This window comes from Panthera pardus, unplaced genomic scaffold, assembly GCF_024362965.1.
Source record: "Panthera pardus isolate Hobbes unplaced genomic scaffold, ASM2436296v1 HiC_scaffold_17, whole genome shotgun sequence".
Taxonomy (NCBI): Eukaryota; Metazoa; Chordata; class Mammalia; order Carnivora; family Felidae; genus Panthera; species Panthera pardus.
In genome coordinates, this window is record NW_026526732.1 from 48688288 (window position 1) to 48693733 (window position 5446).

Genomic DNA, 5446 nt, shown 5'->3' on the forward strand with positions numbered 1-5446 from the left:
AAAATCCAAAGGTGATGGTGCTTTGACATAGCTTCAGACAGGGTCAGCCTTAAGTTGGAATGACTTTATAGGTGGATTGCATTTTTTCTAAAAGAAAACCCTCCTTTCCATTTCTAAATACATTCCCCTCACAGACTCACAGCATTCTAAAATTTTGATCAAGAATTCTACTTATCCCTGCAATTATCCTCAATTAATACAGTTTTCTCTTACAATCATCTAGAATGTACACTCATCCCCTTCCACACATGTTCAAGAAACTCTTAAACAAATAGTAATAACCCAGCTTTGACTGCCATGAATTCTACATTCCCAGTCTCAGATGTACAGCTTCCTTTCTGTGGGTCACCGTAATTTCACACTCAGGCAGTCAGCTGAGGGAGGAACCAGGGCCACCTTAACCCACAGCTAATGAAAAATCCTCAGGGCTCAACTTGCACAAAATTGAATCAATGCATTAACTCTCAAACCTCTGCAAGTTGGTGGAGAAGCAAACCCATAAGAAGTAATCTGCACAAAGGCACAGAGAGATTCATAGTGTTGGAGCAGGAATGGATTTCCCCGGAACAATCTGAGCAACCCTTTTGTTTTACAAATAAAGGATACAAGTAAATGAAGCCTCAGTTAGGGGCAAATCTGGGATCAGAACCCATGGCTCTTAACTCAGTCAATCAACAAATATTTGCCAAGCTGCTCACTCCCTGCCAGCTACTCCTCTAGGTGCTGGGATACAACAGAGATCAGTTACAGTGTTTTCCTGTTATAACAGGAAACCCAATCAAATGTTGGTTCAAAGAATAAAGGAAAGGCGCCCCACTGGCTCAGTCAGTGGAGTGTGCGACTCTTGAGCTCGGGGTTGTAGGTTCAAGCCCCACATTGGGTGTAAAGATTACTTAAAAGTAAAATCTTAAACGAGAGGAAACTTATTGTCATGGAACGGAGAAGTCAGGCCGAGTTCAGGAGGCTCTTGACCAGCAGCTCAGATGAATTTCACGAGGGTGACTGTCTCCAGTTCTTAGTGCCACTTCATTGTTTGTTCCATCTGGGGCGTCTTTTCCATTATTGTCACCATATAATAATTTGGCAGCCTCTGGGGTTAGTGCTTTCAGGCACAAATCTAGCACAAAAGAGAGTCCACTTTGCTTTTAGGATTAAAAAACAAAACAGCCAAAAACTGAAGACCTACCACATGGAATTGATTCTCTCATCTCTGATTAACCAAGTTGGATCGTGTACTCAACCCTGAACCAATTAGTGTGGTATGGACTGACTTAGGCCACACAGGGGCCACTTCCTGAGTCAAGAGCAGTGTCAAATCCATCCAAAATACATGCTGAGAATTTTGAGGTGCTGTTAGGCAGGGGGAATGGGACAATGAAAAAATGTAAATAATCTGTTCCCTCAAGGTCTCACAGCTGAGAGGTTTCCAGTACCCCAGTTGGTTTGTACACTCTGCTCACTGGAGTCCTAGGAGTTCTTTAGTTGGATCTCAGGGTGTGAGGCAGTCTGTGTTACTATCATTCCCAGCCCCTTCCCTCTGACTGTCCTCCCTAGCCCCTTTCCTCTGACTGTCCTCCCCAGCCCCTTCCTTCTATCATCCCCAGCCCCTTCCCTCTGACTGTCCTCCCCAGCCCCTTCCCTCTGACTTTCATCCACAGCCCCTTCCCTCTGTCATCCCCAGCCCCTTCCCTCTGAGTATCATCCCAGCCCCTTCCCTCTGATTATCATCCCCAGCCCCTTCTCTCTATCATCCCCAGCCCCTTCCCTCTGACTGTTATCCCCAGTCCCTTCCCCCTGACTGTCATCCCCAGCCCCTTCCCTCAGACTTCAATCAGAGCTAGTCCTCTTGTTGCTTGGTGTACATATTGGGCTCACATAGAAGATTTAATTTGAAGAAAGTGCTTCACTGATGAAATGCAGTTTAAAAATTTTTTTAAACGTTTATTTTTGAGAGACAGAGAGAGACAGAGCACAAGCAGGGGAGGGGCAGAGAGAGAGGGAGACACAGAATCTGAAGCAGGCTCCAGGCTCTGAGCTGCCAGCACAAAGCCCCACCACATGGGGATCAAACCCATGAACTATGAGATCATGACCCGAGCCGAAGTCGGAAGCTCAACCGAGTCAGTCACTCAGGTGCCCCGATGAAATGCAGTTTTAAAACCACTCTCCCACATCAATACTACGGCAGTGGCAAAGTTATCTACATTTTATACTTTTTATACATTACTTTTTTTCTGATCCAAAGACTTATCCCTATTGCCATATTCCTCTGCTAATGCTAACAGAATGGAATCAGAATGTCATGAAGGCACTTCTTGGAACTTAGGTCTTAATGCTGAAAATTCCATTTCACAGGCTCTCATCTCATGCTTCTGATATTTTGCTGATAGTAGTCGTTTCATAGACGTTCTTTCCATTCCCTGTTCCATTTACTCACTCAAAACACTTGAGACAGATTTCTAAATCTCTAATACTTCTAAATACTCAACTTTAAGGTCATGAGTAAGCAAGTGAAGTTCTTAACAGATAAGATAATCTGCCAATGAGTTCCACTAATGTAGACACTAAGCGAGTATTATATGGCTGTCCTTCCAATAATCCACTTGTTTACCTGGAGTGAAGTTCTTATACCGTGTAGTTTGAAAATTAACACTGAAAGTAAAAACAAGCCAAACTTTAACCCGAGAGAAGACAAAATGCCCCTTACCTTCATGTCAAAGTTGACAATAAGTTTGTTATGGTCATGTGCTTGGCGAATTCTTCTCTTTCTCTGCTAAATTGCTATCTCCTTCCTAGTCTAGTCCGTGAAATGTAAAATTTGAAAACATATCACATTCATTGTTAGCTTTGAAAGGATTCACATCTTAACGTTGTATGTATTTGTATTCGCTTTACTTCTGTCCATTTCATCTTAATGATGTATTTGAATTATAAACAATTTTATCCCTAAAAAATATTTTCTGAGGAGCACTTAGGGAATTCAAAATATTTCCTAAATTTTAGTCTTACACAATGAGCAATATTCATATCATAAGTTTTTGTGGAAGGTGCCACTATATAAATAATATTATTTCCTCACCTAAAAATTGAATAAGAATCATGAAAATAGGTGAGGATAGACACATATTTCAGATTCATATTGATACATTTTTATATTAGTTATCTTTGCTTTTTATTCGGCGCACTATCGTCCTTTGAATTTCCTGGAAACACACGCCATAGGCAATTTGTATACATGGAACTTGGGGAAGTGTTTGGAAACAACAGCAATAAGGAATTGAGAGAAGCAGGATTAGACAGAGGGTTAGAACACAGACCCCACGTTATCATGAGAGCTCTTAACCTAGATGGGTCCCAAATTAGGGTTGCCCTACATTGAGGCAAGGGTCCTGGCATCCCATGTTGACCAGTCACTGGATATAAACTGACCCCTGGGGAAGAGGCATCTTGGGTAGGGCATTCGCATCTTCAGCCAAGGGCAATGCCAGGAGAGGAGTGCAGCTGTCAGCTGCCTGCATCAACACCCTTAGAAGTTGGGGGAATGCATACCTTAGTTCTGAAGGGGGCATTCACTTACTTTACGGCACCCCCACTCTCACCACCAGAAAGGAGGTTTAAGGGGTAGAACGACAAGAACGTATTTAAGGAGGACTTCTGTTTCTGTTTTATACCTTATTTGCCACTCAAACAAATTGTTCCTTGTAACTTCGAATGCACGATTGGTTCAAGTGAAAGACATTTGTTGATACAGTGAAAGTGTAAGTAATAGATGGTTGATAAGAAACAAAAAACTTGTAAGAGGTTCGCTTGGGCCTAACAGGTTAATTATTGATTAGCATGTATGTGCTGAAAGAATATTAATAAAAAAACCAGAGATACAAGGCAGTGAATTTCCAGAAGTTGACTTTTTTGGTATTTCTTAAGCAGGAGGAAAAGAGAAGAAATCACAAGGAAAATTTATCATGTATTTCCCTGCTTCCATGGGCTAGTCGAGTGATGCTCCAAAAAAGATCACCATCTATATAAATATCTGATTGGTGAAACCCATAATGACTATTTCATATATTATTGCTTGTTAATGAAACAAGTTTAGGCTTTTAATCTTGACCAGAGGCCAAGCTGGGCAACACTCTTGGTATCAGCAGGGACAAATACACAAAAAAACATTCAAAAACAAATCAGGGTAGATAGAAGATTGAATAAACAATACCTTCAGCCTAAAAATTCTGCTTTTGGACTAAAACAGCTGATAATATGCTACAGGCAATCTTTGCACAGTACCATATTAACTGATATTTGTGCATATTGGAATCATGGAAAGTGACGATTGTCATTCCTTTCACTTCAGTTATTACAATTATCCTACAAATTTGCCTCTTTTTAAAACTTTTTTTTTAAGTTTGTGTATTTATTTCAGTCATCCCTACACCCAATGTGGGGCTTGAACCCACAACCCTGAGATCAAGACTTGCATCCTCTTCCGACTAAGCCAGCCAGGCGCCCCAAAACATTTTAAATTGTCTGAATTGTTAGACATTAGCCTCATGAAAGAAGGGACTGTCTAGTTTCCCTTAATATTTAATCCCTACAGGGGCGCCTGGGTGGCTCAGTTGGTTGAGTGTCCGACTTCGGCTCCGGTCATGATCTCGCAAGTTCGTGAGTTCGAGCCCCGCGTCGGGCTCTGTGCTGACAGCTCGGAGCCTGGAGCCTGCTTTAGATTCTGTGTCTCCTTCTCTCTCTGCCCCTTCCCCACTCATGCTCTGTCTCTCTCTGTCACTCAAAAATGAATCAATGTTAATTTTTTTTTTTTAATTTAATCCCTACAACCTAATACAGTTTCTGGCCCCATAGCAGTAAATATTTAATGAATGCATGAACCATCAACCAAATGAAGTAGTGCTTAGCAATCTAGTGACCATACAGTCTTTTCTAAAACTGTCTAGAAAATATCTGAATTATTTGCTGGGTGAATCTTGAAAAGCTAACAGAACTTTCTATAGTAACCTGTTAGTGCTTGCTTTCTTATTTAGAGATGCAGTTTTTATAACAGTCTTTCATACTGTTGTGTTCTAATCAAAGATTAGTTGCTCTTTCCTTTTCAACTATTCACTATAAGTCTGGTTCCCCCAAAAAAGATCACTATCTATGTAAGTATATAATTGGTGAAACCCATAATGACTATTTCATATATTATTTCTTGTTAATGAAACAAGTTTAGGCTTTTAGTTTTGTTTTAGGCTGTTTTGGGTTTTTGCTGTTGTTGTTGTTGTTGTTGTTGTTGTTGTTGTTGTTGTTGTTGTTGTTTTTAAGTAAACTCTACACTCAAAGTGGAGCTTGAACTCACAACCCCAAGGTCAAGAGTTACATGGTCCCTGAGCTGAGCCAACCGGGAGCCCCAAGGTTAGGCTTTTAAATTCAGTTAGAGGGGCGCCTGGGTGGCTCAGTG